This window comes from Notamacropus eugenii, chromosome 3, assembly GCF_028372415.1.
Source record: "Notamacropus eugenii isolate mMacEug1 chromosome 3, mMacEug1.pri_v2, whole genome shotgun sequence".
NCBI lineage: Eukaryota > Metazoa > Chordata > Mammalia > Diprotodontia > Macropodidae > Notamacropus > Notamacropus eugenii.
In genome coordinates, this window is record NC_092874.1 from 90190868 (window position 1) to 90206619 (window position 15752).

A 15752-nucleotide genomic window follows, 5' to 3' on the forward strand; every position below is an offset into this window, starting at 1 on the left:
AAAAGGTCAAATAACCAAAATATGCATGCACCAAAAGACAGTAGGAGTCATGCCTACAGTTTTCAGGTGTGGGGGAAACCAGGTGTGGCTTAGTTCTCCTTGTCATTGTGTGGGATGGCTCAGGTCCCTATATAAATCAATTACTCAGAGGCCTCTCAAAGTGATGACAGAAAAGTGATTTATTCGATTCTCGAGAATTGGGGCTCACCTGTAGGACTAGGAAAGCCCAAGAAAAGGAACAGGACAGTGATTTATATAGACCCTAACGCAAATCCCTCCTCCCCGCCCTGACCATTATCCTCATTAGCTGAGAATATGGTCTTACATTCTAGACACAAAATCTAACCAATCCCTTTTTGAAATGAAAACATTGAGGAATTATGTAAGTTTTGTCCAATCGTTGAGACCCTAATACACTACACAGTTTTATATCCTTATATGGAACTATTCTATTCTAAAAATATTGTAACCTTGAGCCTTTAGGCCTTACCTCACCCCTGGGAGAAAAATTACAATCTGAGGAGTCTTCATTAAGTCTGTCCCACTCAATCCCTCCTCTTATTTTATCAGCCTGAAGACTTCTCACAGATGTTTCAACCAAAGTTCTGTAACATAATCTCACACTGTCTATTAATCTCCTCATTCCAATCAGGATCATTCATGTCTCTTGTCTCCACAGGTGCCCAACCTTCCTTCTTTAATATCATCAGTCGAATGGCTCCTTCAGTCCTTTCTCCTACTCTAGCAAGTCTTAGTAAAGAATTTCTAACTATTTTAGTAATTAGTGAAATCAAACAAGGTAAACAAATAGGAAGTAATACTATACCACTAATTGCTATAAGGCCAAACCACAGTAACCTCTTCCACCAGCTCCCCTCAAACCAGGACCACCAGGATGTACTGAAAGGGGAGCTCCAAGTTTGTACGGGAACATGAGCAACTTTTCTGATATTCTTGGTGATCTCTTTCACTATCTTTCCATTATCATCAATTTTTAAGCAACATGTGGATAAATTAAGCTTTCCACAAACTCCTCCTTCTTCTGCAAGTAAATAATCTAAGATTAATCTATGTTGCAGTACTGCTTCCCTAGTTTGTGTGGCTTGATCGGCCAATAAGTCCAAAGCCTTTGCTGTTTGATTGGTTATAATTTCAACTACTGCTTGGAGTCTGACTAGTCTGTTTAATAGATATATAGGGGTTCTATAACCCCAGCTCCCATCTTGAGCCCAAGTTGCAGGCCCATATTCTCTGATTATCCTCTCAGGAGGCCAAGTATCGCCCCACCCATTTGCATTTCCAGTCTTAGTGAGGGAGGTATCGATGTTCCTCTTTCTTTTTGCTAGATCATCATATAGAGGGACCCCTAGATGCCATTTCCCTGATTCAGGCAAGAAAAAGAATTTAGGTCTCACCAATCCAATGTAACAAACACCTCTCCAGTTTAGCGGAAGGTGAGTATAAGCTGTCTGTCCACATATCCAATAATGCCCTCTCAAAGCAGGATTTTCTTCTAGAAACAGTCTTACTCTATAATCCACAGCCGGAAAGTACTTCACATCATCCGGGCCTAACGGTCCCCCTTTCATGATCTCTGACTTACACCTCCATAATTGTTGTTTCTTTTTCCACGTACAATATTGATAATTCTCTCCAGTTCTATTGATCACACTCCAGAAAGTATCAAACATCATCCTATGTGTTCCATTTTCCCACTTCCATACCCATTCTTTATATTCTGTGTTATTCTTTGTACTGTTCATATATATGCAACTCCACAAATAGTCATGGTCGTGATCCCCTTCACATGGCTTTCTGGGATCAGAGGGGTTGTAAAACTTATACCCACAACTTTTGTGATATTCCCCTTTTGTTCTCTCTTCGTATGAAGAGGGTGGGAAAAATGAATGGGTACAGGGAATCACCCTCCCATCTGAACAGGTAATACTGTTCTGATCCCATCTGTTTGCATGCTGGGCACAATCAATATGAGCCAGAGTTTCTGGCCTTCATGTGAATGTCCATTTACAATTACTTTCTCCCAGCCATGTCTCCTGCAATTCTGGTTCTGTTTGGTTTAAACAATGTTCACCTGGAACTGATTTGGACAAAGACCATTGGTGTTTCTCCTGGCTTGTCCAGAATCTTGTTCCATCATGTACTACAGATCTATTACTTCAGATCCAGACTGGACTCAGCGGTACTGCTACCCATGGCCATTGGCTTAACTGTTGAGGTCCCCCACAAATCCAACAGTCAGATACCTCAAAGGTGTCTGCAATGGTCTGAATTAGGGCCAGGAAACTATTTTCAAGAGGGGGGTTGATAACTGGGGCCTGGTGTCCCAGCAGTGGGAACAGAACCAGGCCTAAAAGCGACATTCCCAGGGTATTACATTTTGGTTGCATTGTTCCCACGGTTTGTCAAGTCCACACAGCCTTAATAGAAGGGTCCTGTTTAGATATTGTGGTAGTTGCCTCAAGACAATTGCTGAACAGAGAATCCTGTTAATAACAAACAATAGTAATCCTAGTATAGTTCCCCAAATAACAAAACTTATAATGAATTTATACAGAGGCCTCATTGACTATCCCTGTTCACTTATACTTTAGATGGATCTTTAGTTCATTTGATGGGTCAGGATCTGCAGTCCACTCCTTCGGGGCATCCACGGGTCCTTTTACCCTGGTATGGTGAGTCCAACCTCGTTCCTGGGTTCTTACAGCTGTGTCTGAAGTCAGAAGAACCTGGTAGGGACCTTCCCAGCTCGGAGTCAACTTCTCCTCCTTCCATACCTGGATCAGGACCCAGTCGCCAGGGTTAAACTTGTGCACCACAAAACCTAGCGGGGGGAGTCTGAGCAATAAGTCCCTTAAGTCGTAATTCATGCAAATGTTTCATCAAAGCAAATACATATTCCCTTACAAATCTATCCTTGTTATCAACAATTGGATCCCAGTTTCCTTCCTGTATTCCTGGGTAGGGATGCCCATATAGAAGCTCATAAGGAGATAGGCCTACATCTCTGCGAGGTTTTGTTCTAATCCTTAAGAGAGCTAATGGTAAGCATTTAGTCCATGGTAATTGTGTTTCTAAGGCTAGTCTAGTTAGTTGTTTCTTAATTTCCTGATTCATTCTTTCTACTTTGCCTGAGGAAGGAGGATGCCAGGGAGTGTGAAACTCCCAAGTAATCTCCAGTGCTTTTATTAATGACTGCAAAACCTTGGCAGTAAAGTGAGTGCCTTGGTCCAAATCTATCCTCTCCACCATGCCATACCGTGGAATTATCTGTTCCAATATCTTACTAACTGAGGAGGCAGTAGCTCGTGATAAGGGAAAGGCTTCTACCCATGAGGTCAGGTGATCTACTATGACTAGCAGGTATTTGAGACTGCCCACTGATGGTAGTTCGGTGAAGTCCACCTGAATGCTTTGGAAGGGTCTGTATCCCGGGGGCCTGCCCCCTTTGGGGGGGTGGCGTTGAGCAGTCTTATTCGTCCTTCGACAAATCAGACAACCCTCCACCAATTGTCTGGCCAGTGTGTATAAGCCCGGTGACACAAACTTGGTCAATACAGCATCACACAGATTTTGGACATCCCAATGACTACCTTGATGTAGGTATTGCAAGACTCGTCTCATCCCTGCCTTGGTCAGTACCTCACGGCCATCCGGGAGAAACCAGCGCCCTCCTTCTTTCTCCTTGGCTCCCAAGTCTTGAGCCTTTTTCTTCTCTTCCTGAGTATAGGATGGGGAGGGGAGACTGGGAGGCAAAGTAGGGATTAATACCAACACTGCAGTCTGTCCAGGTTCCTTTTCCCCAGCCTTCCTCGCTTCCTCATCAGCAAGGCGATTACCTCTAGCCTCAAAGGTGTTTCCTATTTGATGTCCTTTCACATGCACAATAGCAATTGCTTTGGGCAACAGTAAACTACTCAATACTTTAGTCAGTAGGGTGGTATGAGCTAGTTCCTTTCCCTTACTATTTACCATTCCTCCTTCTTCCCAAATTTTTCCAAAGACATGTGCCACTCCCCAAACATACTTAAGAGTCTGTACATATAGATCCTTCTTTCCCTTTTAACAATTTTAAAGCTTGATGCAAAGCATACAGTTCACAAGTTTGTGCTGACCAAGTCTTGGGTAAGCTACTAGCTTGTACTAGAGAACTTCTATCTCCATCTATTATAGCATACCTATTTTGTCTCTTTCCTTCTACCACCCGGGAGGACCCATCTATAAACCAATTCACTCCCTCAAACAAAGGGGATTCTTGTAAGTCTTCCCGCACCTTTGTCTGATAATCAATTATATCCAAACAGCAGTGTTCCAAATTTACAGGCTCCTCGGGTAAGGCTGACAGAAAACTAGCTGGATTAAGGTTATGGTCTTGGGACAGTATTAAATCATCCTTTTCTAATAATATGGCCTCATACTTTAAAATTCTTGAATCTGTCAGCCATCTCCCAGCTCTTTGATTTAAGACAGATCGCACCTGATGAGGTACACTCACAATCAAACAGCCTCCAAAAGTGATTTTTCTACTTTCTTCTACTAGGAGGGCAGTGGCTGCCACAGCCTGTATGCAAGTTGGCCATCCTTTTGCTACTGGATCCAACAATTTTGATAAAAATGCCACTGGGTGTCTCTGCCCTCCTCTTATTTGTGCCAGGACTCCCAAGGCCACCCCCTCTGTGTTCACAAAAAGATGAAAAGGCTTCTCTATTGAGGGTAACATTAACACTGGGGCTGAGATTAGGATGTCCTTGAGACGTTCAAAACTCTGCTCACTCTCAGAGTCCCATTGTATATGCTCTGGCTTTCCTTCCAAAAGATGACCATATAAGGGTTTAGTTAAGATTGCATATGAGTCTATCCAATTTCTGCAATATCCCACCAAGCCCAGAAATTTTCGAAGTGCTCTTTTATTTTCTGGCTTGACTGTCTGTATTATTCCCTCTACCGGAGAGGGATCTAACTTCTTTTTCCCTTTACTTATCAAGTGACCCAGGTACTTTACCTCTCTTTCCACAAATTGCAGTTTGTCTTGTGAGACCCTCAGCCCCTGTAGCCCTAAATAGTTCAAGAGTCTTATAGTTGTTAAGCTAACTATCTCACGCTTTCCTCCAGCTATGAGCAAATCATCTACATGTTGAAGAATTCTGACTCCTATCACTGGGTTAAAACCTTCCAATACCCTCTCCAGAACTTGCCCAAATAAATTTGGAGATTCAGTATATCCTTGGGGTAGGACACACCATCTATATTGTTGTTTTCTCCCTGTATCCGGATCCTCCCATTCAAAGGCAAAAATATCTCTACTCTTCTGATCTAAAGGGCAACTCCAGAAAGCATCTTTCAAATCTATTACACTAAACCATGAGCTGTTCTCAGGTATCCTCCCTAGTATGGTATACGGGTCTGGCACCACTGGGTGAGATGATAAGACAATTTTGTTAATTTCTCTTAAGTCCTGAACCATTCTGTATTTCCCGTCTTTCTTTTTTATGGGGAGAATGGGAGTATTAAAAGGGGAAATGCAAGTCTCTATGAGGCCTGCTGCCAAGAGTCCCTCTATCACTGGCTTCAGCCCTCTCCTCCCTTCCAATGAGACCGGGTATTGCTTCACCCTAACTGTTAAATTTGGATCTTTCAAACGAATTCTGAGTGGTGTGATGTTCAGTCTGCCAGGATTAGTTGGGCTGGCCCATACTTGAGGGTCGACTTGCTCCTCCTCCTCCTCCCTCATTTCATATATTTTAGTTGGCACAATTAAAGTACCGTGAGGAATGAGACTAATTGAGAGTTTTGTTATCAAATCTCTCCCTAAAAGGTTTACCCCAGCTTCTGGGACCAAAAGTGCTTGTCCCAGCACCTTAATCCCCTGATATTCCAGTTCAATTATCTTTGTCGTGGGTACTGGAAAGTTTTCTCCTTTAACTCCTGAAATTATCAAGACTTCCTTAGATAAACTTACTCCCTGGGGCAATCGAGTAATTGAGGTCCGGGCTGCCCCAGAATCCACTAAAAACACCATTTCCTCTCTGTGAGGCCCCACCCTTAAATTTACCAAAGGCTCTGGGTGGGCTTTTTCAATGAGCCCTTGGCACCCCTAGTCTTCCAATTCCATGAGAGAGTAAACTCTCCGCTCATCTCTCTGTCGAGGGCAATTCCTTGATAAATGCCCCTTCTCTCCACATGCCCAGCAGATAGGCTCTCTCTGCGGCCCTCTCTGCCATGCATGCTGGGTCGCTCCAGAATCCCTTTGTCTTTTGCCTTCAAGGCCCTGGTTCCTATCCCACTCATTCTGACTCTCCTGTTGCTTCCTTACTGCATTAGTGGCTTTTTGTACTGATTGCACAAACAATTTTGCCTTTCTCTTTTGCTTCTCATCGTCCCTTCTCACGAAGACCTTAGTGGCTTCTTCTAATAACTCCCCAAGTGGTTTCCTATTCCACCCTTCTATTTTCTGCAATTTTCTATTAATGTCTGGCCACGAGTTAATAACAAAGTGAACCTTCAGTGTGGCCTCTATATCAGGATCTCAGGGATCTAGGCCCGAGAATTTTCTAACCCCCTCCTTCAGTCTCTCCAAAAACTCTGAAGGGGTCTCTTCCCTTTTTTGTGTAATCTCAAAGGCCTTCCCCAAATTCTGTGGTTTGGGCACAGCCTCCCTAATTCCTGTAATGATTAATTCCCTCAGGTCTTGCATGTGCTGTCTATGCATCTGATTATTGTTATCCCAACCGGGGTCCGTGGTGGGGTATTTCTGCTCAGCTGGTACCACCCCCAGGGCTGGGGGGTGGCGTCGCTCCCACTCCACCATGGCAGCCCGCCGGATAAGAGCTTTTTCCTCCTGTGTAAATAGCATGTTCATGATGTGCATTAACTCACTCCAGGGATAAAGGTTAGGTCCCAAAAAGTGATCTAGTTGTTCTGCTACCCCTGCAGGGTCTTCCATAAGTGACTTCAAATCCTTCTTAAAATTTCTAACCTCAGTGCCATTTACTGGAGCACTGACATATCCTATTTGTTCTGGCCCCATTGGGACTTCTCTAAGAGGATACATTTTAGCCCCTGGAGCCGGGGTTTTTGAGAGTGGAAGGTTCTCCAAGTCTCTCTGTAACTGCCTCAACTCTCTATTAAGGCCCCCCTGTGTTGGTTTGTCGGGGGTCTCTAAATCTATTGGTGAACCCCTACTGGGTTCAGGTGCAGAAGTAGTTGGTGATTCTGGTGCTGACGGGGGGGCCACCGCCGCCTGAGGAGGGGGTATGGCATAAGGTGGTGGAAGAGAAAGAAGAGGATCCCAGGGGTGAGATGGGACTGTTTCCCGTTCTTTCCTACCCACTGTCTTTGCCTTTGTTTTAGAGAAAAATAGTTGGGCCCCCGGAAGCCAAAGACTGGCATAAATAACCTCCTCTGGACTCAAAGGGTCCTTTCCATTCACATATAAATTTAGCTTTTGACATACCCAATCCTCGGAGGAACCATATTTGGGCCAAATTGTGCCTCCTCCGATGTCTCTTTCACCCCATATGAAACAACAATACTTAATCATCTTTTTCTTGTCCTTTCCCTTATATTATGGTAATTCATGCCAATTTTGCAATCGGTTTCCCAAGGGACTATTTACCGGTATTTCTTCCTGACTCCACTCCGAAGCTCTATTCCTGGACTGCTTTTGTCCCATTTTGGTCGAGGGTTGTTGCCAACACCTCCGAGTCTGAGACTCAACGAATTGTGCTAGCTCTCCTGCTAGCTCTCCTGCTGGCTCTCCTGCTAGCTTCTCAGGAATTATGCTAGCTCTCCTGCTAGCTTCTCCTGCTGGCTCTCTTGCTAGCTTCTCAGGAATTATGCTAGCTCTCTTGCTAGCTTCTCTTGCCAGCTCTCAGGTGAGGGTCGCCCATCACCAACAGTCACCCAGTAAACGTTTTTGGGGGGGCCCTTCACCCTGGGGTCCCGCAGTCCACTAATTTGGTTGGGAGTCGTCACCTTCTCCCCGAGTCTACCTAAGACTCAACGAATTGACCCCCAGGCCCCACCCCGTGCTTACCACTGGGTCGTATACGCGTACAAGTTGCCTGACTGCAAACTTCAACACCAACCGGTTGGCATTTTCACACACTTCACAGCTTCGGAGTCTTTGGAGTCCCTATCTCTATTCTTTTGTGTCTTCACTGAGTTCCTCTGCTTCGGGTCGTTACCTTGCAGAGAGGGAGGCCCGGCAGCTCCTTTCAAGGACAATGGGGAAATCTCCCCATGGGCGCCCAAGTCCTTGGACAGAGCTGTCAGCTGTCTCTCAGAAAGGTCACAGATCCCGGTACGTGCCCCCAAACTGTGTGGGATGGCTCAGGTCCCTATATAAATCAATTACTCAGAGGCCTCTCAAAGTGATGACAGAAAAGTGATTTATTCGATTCTCGAGAATTGGGGCTCACCTGTAGGACTAGGAAAGCCCAAGACAAGGAACAGGACAGTGATTTATATAGACCCTAACGCAAATCCCTCCTCCCCGCCCTGACCATTATCCTCATTAGCTGAGAATATGGTCTTACATTCTAGACACAAAATCTAACCAATCCCTTTTTGAAATGAAAACATTGAGGAATTATGTAAGTTTTGTCCAATCGTTGAGACCCTAATACACTACACAGTTTTATATCCTTATATGGAACTATTCTATTCTAAAAATATTGTAACCTTGAGCCTTTAGGCCTTACCTCACCCCTGGGAGAAAAATTACAATCTGAGGAGTCTTCATTAAGTCTGTCCCACTCATCATTGTCTCCAAGGGTGTGCTTGTCAAAAAGCTATTCTGGCATGCCAGAATCAGGGCCTCCATTTTGTGCAAGTTGGTTACCTGATCACCAAGTTGTTTTAAGGACTTTACCTATTTGTCCAGGCAGTGGGTTTCGATGAAATCACATCACATAAATGGGGGTGGGTGTCATTCTTGTCAGTTGCCAGCTTGTGCAGTTCCAATAATGACTAATTGACATTTTTTTTCCATACTCCATTGCATTCAGTCCACTTTCCCAGTCATCTTGGCTAGGTTTCTCAATGTCTTGCAGGAAGATCTGGCTGCTATGCTGGTTCTGGAGTTTTATCAGCTTCTCAGAGTGCTCCCTCTCTTCGTGGGACTACTTGGCAAAGTTGTTCAATGTCTTGTCATCTCAGTCAAAGTAAGACATGGACAGGTAGATATAGGAAGTGTAGAGCTCCAAGTGGATCTGGGGATGGATGGCAGCCTCTGAGTCCTGGTGGTAGTTCTGCCACACCTGAGAAGGGGAGGAGGTGCTCATGGCAGCCAAGGCAGGGGCAGCTGAGTGGGCCGGGCCGCTGCTGCACAAACAGGAGGATGGACGAAGTGTTGGTTAGTGGAGGTGAAGGTGGAAAAGTGGCTAAGGGCAGTCCAGCCAGAAATTGAGCAGCAGGTTCCATTCAAGTGCTACTGAAGCAGGACCAGCAGTGACTCCCCTTCCCTGTGCTTCTGGAAAAATAGCGAGTTCTTACCCCAGTAGCTGGGGTCTTTGTGTTTATCAAACTCTAGGCTACTATAGTCATTCATACTATATTCATTTGCTTCCATATGTTACATCGCTAATCTATTTCTTAACCAGTATCAAGCAATTTTGATGTTACTACTTTATAGTACAGTTTGAAATCTGATACTGCTAGACCCCCTTTCTTTTTATTCTTGGCTTTCTTTACTTTCGTTCCTCTGGGCAAATTTTGTTGTTTCTTCTAGTTATATAAAGTAACTCTTCGGTAGCTTGATTGTTATGACACTGAGTAAATCAGATTACTTTAGGTGGTATTGTCATATTCATTATATTGGCGAAGCCTAGCCATAAGCAATTAGTATTTCTCTAATTACTTAAATCTGTATTTGCATAAAAAAGTGCTATATGTAGTTATATTCACATAGTTCCTGGGTATGTCTGTTTTTCAGTAAAAAATTTTTTTTGGTCATGAGCCTCTATTTTTTGTCTTTTGGCATATCCTATTCTAGCTACAATATTCCAGTATGAGAGATAGCTAGGTGGCATAGTGGATAGATGCTGGGTCTGGAGTCAGGAAGATCCGAGTTCAAATCCAATTCAGATGCTTAGTAGCTATGTGACCCTGGACAACTCTCTTCACCTCCGTTTGCCTCTGTTTTCTCAAATGGAAAAATGGGGACAATATCATCTACCTCTCAGGGCTGTTGTGAGAATCAAATGAGATAATATTTGTGAAGTGCCCTGGGCCCATAGTAGGCACCACATAAATGCTTTCCCCAAATTCCATTCCTTTACAGTGGTGACTGGTTAAATATTGTGTGATATTTAGCCCTTTGATACTAAGGAGATAAGATGTTCCAACAGATGACAATGCCACTAAGCAGTGATGATGTGCAGCTGGAATTCCTGGGCAGAGCTGCGAGGAGAGTGAAAATTTCTGGGGCTGTTGAGCAAACTGGGTCCAGAACTGAAGTTCAGAATTCTTCCTCCCTCTTAGCACTTTGTGGCCTCCTAAAGAACTGAACATTTATCTGGTCTCTAGATTTGTGCTTCTCTGGAAAATGCTTTAGAGCTAGAATATACACTTCACTTCTGATCTATTTTAGGGGCAAAATTCCAGCACATTCCCCAGAAACTGCTCTGAAAAGGATTTAAGTAGATTTGTTGATGTTGGCCAAGTGTATGGTCTGGCCTGGTGAAGTGCAATGTGCTCTTTCTCCCGCTGTCCTGGCAAGAAAAAATGCTCCTTTCCCTAATTCCCAAAGCTAACTGCTCCCAGAACAAGGAGCTTGTCTGAAAATGCTTGGAGAAAACATCTTCACACATGCATGTCCCTCCCCTCCACTCCACTGATCAGGACGTAACTGTTCAGGCATTAGAAAAAGAGGCACTAGTCTAAGGCACCTTTTGCTGTCTTTACGTGTCTCACAAAGACAGCTGCTGTTTGATCTGAGACTTGCCAGCATATGTGAGATGGATTGCAAAGGTGAATTAGGGATTGAACCACAACAAACAAATGAGTTTTTTTTTTTAATCTCACAGTGACCTTTGTAAGTAGAGCTTCCTTTAAGAAAATCCAATTAACAAAAACATGGAGGAATTTTAGGGTTCGTAGAGATAGAAAATTAGTTTAATTAGCTCAAATCTTAGTCTCTTTATTTTCTTTGACAAGAATAATAACCCTTGCACTAGAAATGACAGAAAAAGGAGAGAATGGATGAATAAAAATGCATTTTTAAACCATAATGCTTTTAAATGTTACATGCAAGCTCTGAGGATACGAAGGCAAAAGCCAAGATAATTTCTACCCTCAGGGAGCTTGCCTTATAATAAGAGGAGATAATACATAGCAGAGTAATGACCTTGGAGGGATGTTTTGGCCTCAAAAGTTACATGGATGGTAACTAAAGTCATTCAGCAACTGAATGCCATCTTTTCTAGTACTAGTAGTGTTGATTTGATTACTATTCTGAGAGTAAGAAGGGGGAAAAGGGGATGATGCAGTTTAAGGGTTCAGGGACCCCTGAATTATTGGACAGGGTAGTCTGGAATGAATTCACAGACTCAAGCATTCTTCAAGTCAAGCTGGCAAAGATTTATTGTAATGCCAGTATGGTGGGCAGAGGTCTTTAAGGAACTTGCCACTTAACAGGAATGATGCTAAAGCTTATGCAGGAAAAGTAGCAGATTATTTGACAGATATGCTAATTAGGTGATAACTTACAACCTTGATCACTACTGGAAACCAGGGGAAGGAATTCCTAAGGGTTATATTTTTGGTCTGTTACTTTGGTAGCAAAGCACGAGAGTTGATGACTACAATAACCTCTGGATTGTATACAATAACTTTAGGAATGGTAATTCTGTGGTTACAAAACAGTCTTGTTTTTACAAGAGAATTTCTTCAGAGGTCACCTTGTTCTTGTGATGGGAAAGATAGTGTGTTTTACTGGGCCCACTCATGAGTAATTGCTAGGCATAGTGTCCTTGGGCTGGGGAAGAAAACTGTTAGGGATAGTGTTTTGAAGCTAGGGAGAAATGCGATCTTGGAATTGAGCTCCAAGCACTAGGACCTAAGCATCCCATAGGGCCAGGGAAGGAAGATATCCTGACTGCCCTATGGGAAGTATGAGGCTATTAGAGAATTTTCACCAATCAGGAGCCAAGGGTTTCAGGACAGGAACTAGAGTGCAAGGTAGGAGGCAGAGGCTGGAATAGTACAGCATGGCATTGCTGGATTTGCATTAGCTGGACCGCAGCCAGGTGAGAGATCACCTAGTTGTTTATGAATAAGCCATCTGACCCTGGTTAACTACATCCTCAGTACTCAAAGACCTGATTAAGAAGAATGTTGAGTCAGTGCTGTCTCAAAGACTGAAAAATGTGAGAGGAATCACAGGACTAGGAAGAGAAAGGATTCCAATTCTAAAAAAAGAAAGAAAAAAGGAAATAAAGAGTCTGCATCCCATAAACCAACTTACCCTTTCAAAATTTAAAAAAAAATTTTTTTCCAATTGCATGTAAAAACAACTTTTAAACTTCATTTTTTAAATTGAGTTCCAAATTCTCTCCCACCACCCTCTCCTTCCCCACCATTAAGAAGGCAATTTGAAAAAGATTACACATGTGCATTTCATTCAAAACATTAGTCATGTTGTGAGAGAAAATGGACCAAAAAAAAAAAAAAAGTAAAAACCCGAATGCTTCTATCTGCATTTGATCAGTTCTTTCTCTGGAGATGGATACCGTTTTTGATCATAGGTTCTTTAAAGTTGTCTTAGAGCTTTGGGTTGAAGGGAATAGCTAAGTTATTCACCATTGATCCTTGTTCAATATTGCAGTTATTGCATATAATGTTCTCTTTTTTCTGTTCACTTCATTTTGCCTCAGTTCATGTAAATCTTTCCAAGTTTTTCTGAAAGCATCCTGTTCATCATTTTTTAAAACACAATAGTATTCCATCACAATCCTATACCACAACTTGTTCAGACATTTCCCATTTAATGGGCATCACCTCAATTTCAAATTCTTTAACACCACAAAAGGACCTGCTCTAAATATTTTTGTACATATAGGTCCTTTTCCTTTTTTAAAAATCTATTTGGGATACAGACTCAGTAAGTAGTATTATTGAGTCAAAGGATATGCACAGTTTTATAACCTGTTAGTCATAGTTCCAAATTGTTCTCCAGAATGGTTGGATCAGTTCACAAACTCCACCAACAGGGCATTAGTGTCCCCATTTTCCCACATCTCCTCCAACATTTATCAGTTTCCTTTACTGTCTCAGTGGAATGTCCAAACTGTGAAGTCCCCTCAGGATGGGATAAAGCTTCTTTTCTTGCAGCATGTTTCCCCACCTTACACCCCTCCTTCTCACATTTCTCAGAAACTGCCTACTAAGAAAGCAAAGTGTTAGACAAGATACGGAAGTATATCAGGCAACAGAGCCAAATGCTCCAACTGCAGGACCCCCTCCCTGTTACTGACCAAACATCACGCTCTTTTTGTTCTTGTTGCTGGGGAAAAGTTAGTGTGTCTAGACTGTGAGCTTTGAAGCCCAGCCAATGGAAAAAAGAGACAGAGGGAGGGTGGGGGTTCCACAGTAAGGTCTATATAAAGTTGCTGTGAACTGCATGTCTTTGCACTCCCTTGCTGGTGCCATCTTGGATGACAATGGGTGTCTCTTTTCTCGTGAGAAAGCAATAAACTCCTTTTTGCCTTTCTTATGAAATCTCTCATGGATTATTTTCAGGAGTCTTAAGACCCATACCACATAGTTTTGGGGGCTCATCTGGGATCCCCCTTTTTGGGAAGGGGTCTCTCCATACTGATCCTAAGGCAGGTGCCTGCCAGAGTTTTCCTGGTGGCCCGCTGACTCAGTCTGTGAGACTCCCCTCCTGATCAGGCAAGGATTTGAAGAAAGACAATCTCAGGAGGCAAAAACGAAAGTAGAATGGAGCTCCTGATTGTTAGCGAAGATACCACAGGGAAAGAGTGCTACTGGCCAGCTCAGTAAAGAGACCCCCGACCAGCGGGATGTCTAGATCTCAGGCATGCAGTGATGAGGTGGGAGACAAAGATGTTACAAGCTCCGTTTATTATTAGCAAGTACAAGCCTTATATGCTGTGCAGCCGTAAGTTCCATATTGGTGGCAAGCTCATGCTGTGATTATTTTCAACAGTCCTCTTTCATGAACAAAGGTATGTCCCAATGACTGCCTCAGGATGTTTGTCAAATACCAAAGACCCGAAAGTCTTGGGGCTATTGTATGATATCCCAGAGGGCCAAACCAATAACCTTTGTTCCATTAGCACAATAGAGTGGGCTTATCAGGCCATCATGAACTCATGGAACTGTTGCGATCCTCAATGGCTCCCAACAGAGGGAAGTTCAAATTAGGAAAGTCTCATAAGTTTGTGCACACAGACTCAGGTAAGCATGACCCAGTGAGTCCTCTTAGAGGGCAAGAACTGGTGAGCTCCTGGGTGACCGAAGAGTTAGGGCTGGGGCAAGATTGATGAGCTCCTCTTTGGAATTAAAGAGAGAGCAAGAACTTGTGAGCCATGGGGAAAGCTCAGTCTAAATCTAGCAAAGAAAAAGAGTCTCCCTCCAAAACTCTGGAACAGAAGACAGTCCTCTGATTTAGTAACTAGATTTAGTAACTGAAATGAATTGCTAAAATATAAGGAAAAGGATAAAAAGAAAATGATTGAGTATTGTTGTTTAGTTTGGGCAGGCACTCAGCTTGGAGGAAATGTCTTCTGGACAAAGAACAGATCCTCTGAGGACTGAGTTTGCCATAGATAGAATCTGTAGGTGAGCTCAAAAACCTCCCTTTAATGAAGAAGAGAACTCATATGCAGCTTTATGGATGCCTTCAGTGGGACAATTTGTAATTAAAGAGGAGAAAGAGAAGGAGAGAGAGAAAGAACCAGTAAGCCCACACCCATGGACCCTCTTCTTGCTCTCCCCTCCCCCCATGCCCTTCAGCCACCCCCTGCACCTTCACCCTCTACTCCTCCTGGAGGGGCAGCAGATGGTAGGGCTTTGATTGATCTTGAGGGGCCAAGAATACACCCCCCCCCCTGCCCCCCCCACACACACACGCCCCTCTTTGGAGAGAATTAAAGCGACTGACTAAAAACCCCTCCCAGGCACTTCCAGCCAAGGAATTCCTCTTAAGGGAAGTGCCCCCGGTCCAAGGGGGAATTGGTTATGTAAACACTCCCCTTAGCAGTAGTGAGAAGTTACTCAGTTTAAAACTGAGAAGTTTTAAAAAGGATATGAAAAAGCGAATTTTAGACCCCTTTGGGGGTCGCTGATCAGGTTAATCAGTTCTTAGGACCTCATATGTACACTTGGGGAGAGATGGTAGCAATTTTAGATATATTATTCACTGGAGAAGAACAGGGACAAATTAAGAGAACTGCTATTAAGGCATGGAATGATGCACATCCACTGGCCCAGGGTGGTCTCAGAGGGAGAATAAATTCCCCCTCCAGGATCCCAACTGGGATCATAATAATACAATCCACAGAGGGAATATGAGAGAAGTTAGAGAAATTATAATACAAGGAATTAGGAACATAGTAAGAGAATCTAAGAGCCAGAATTGGAGTAAGATCCAGGAAATACATCAGGAAAAAAATGAGGCCCGGACCATGTTTTTAGTCCCATTAAAAGAAAGTATAAAAAAGTTCTCTGGCTTAAATTTAGATGACCCCATAGCCCCAGGATGGCTGAAG

The 15752-nt window shown here is 43.4% G+C and overlaps 1 pseudogene; it reads right to left on the minus strand.

The window, feature by feature from the left end:
• Positions 1 to 2597: 2597 nt before the first annotated feature.
• On the minus strand, positions 2598 to 9377 carry LOC140531824 (ferritin heavy chain-like; annotated as a pseudogene).
• Between the last annotated feature and the right edge of the window lie 6375 nt (positions 9378 to 15752).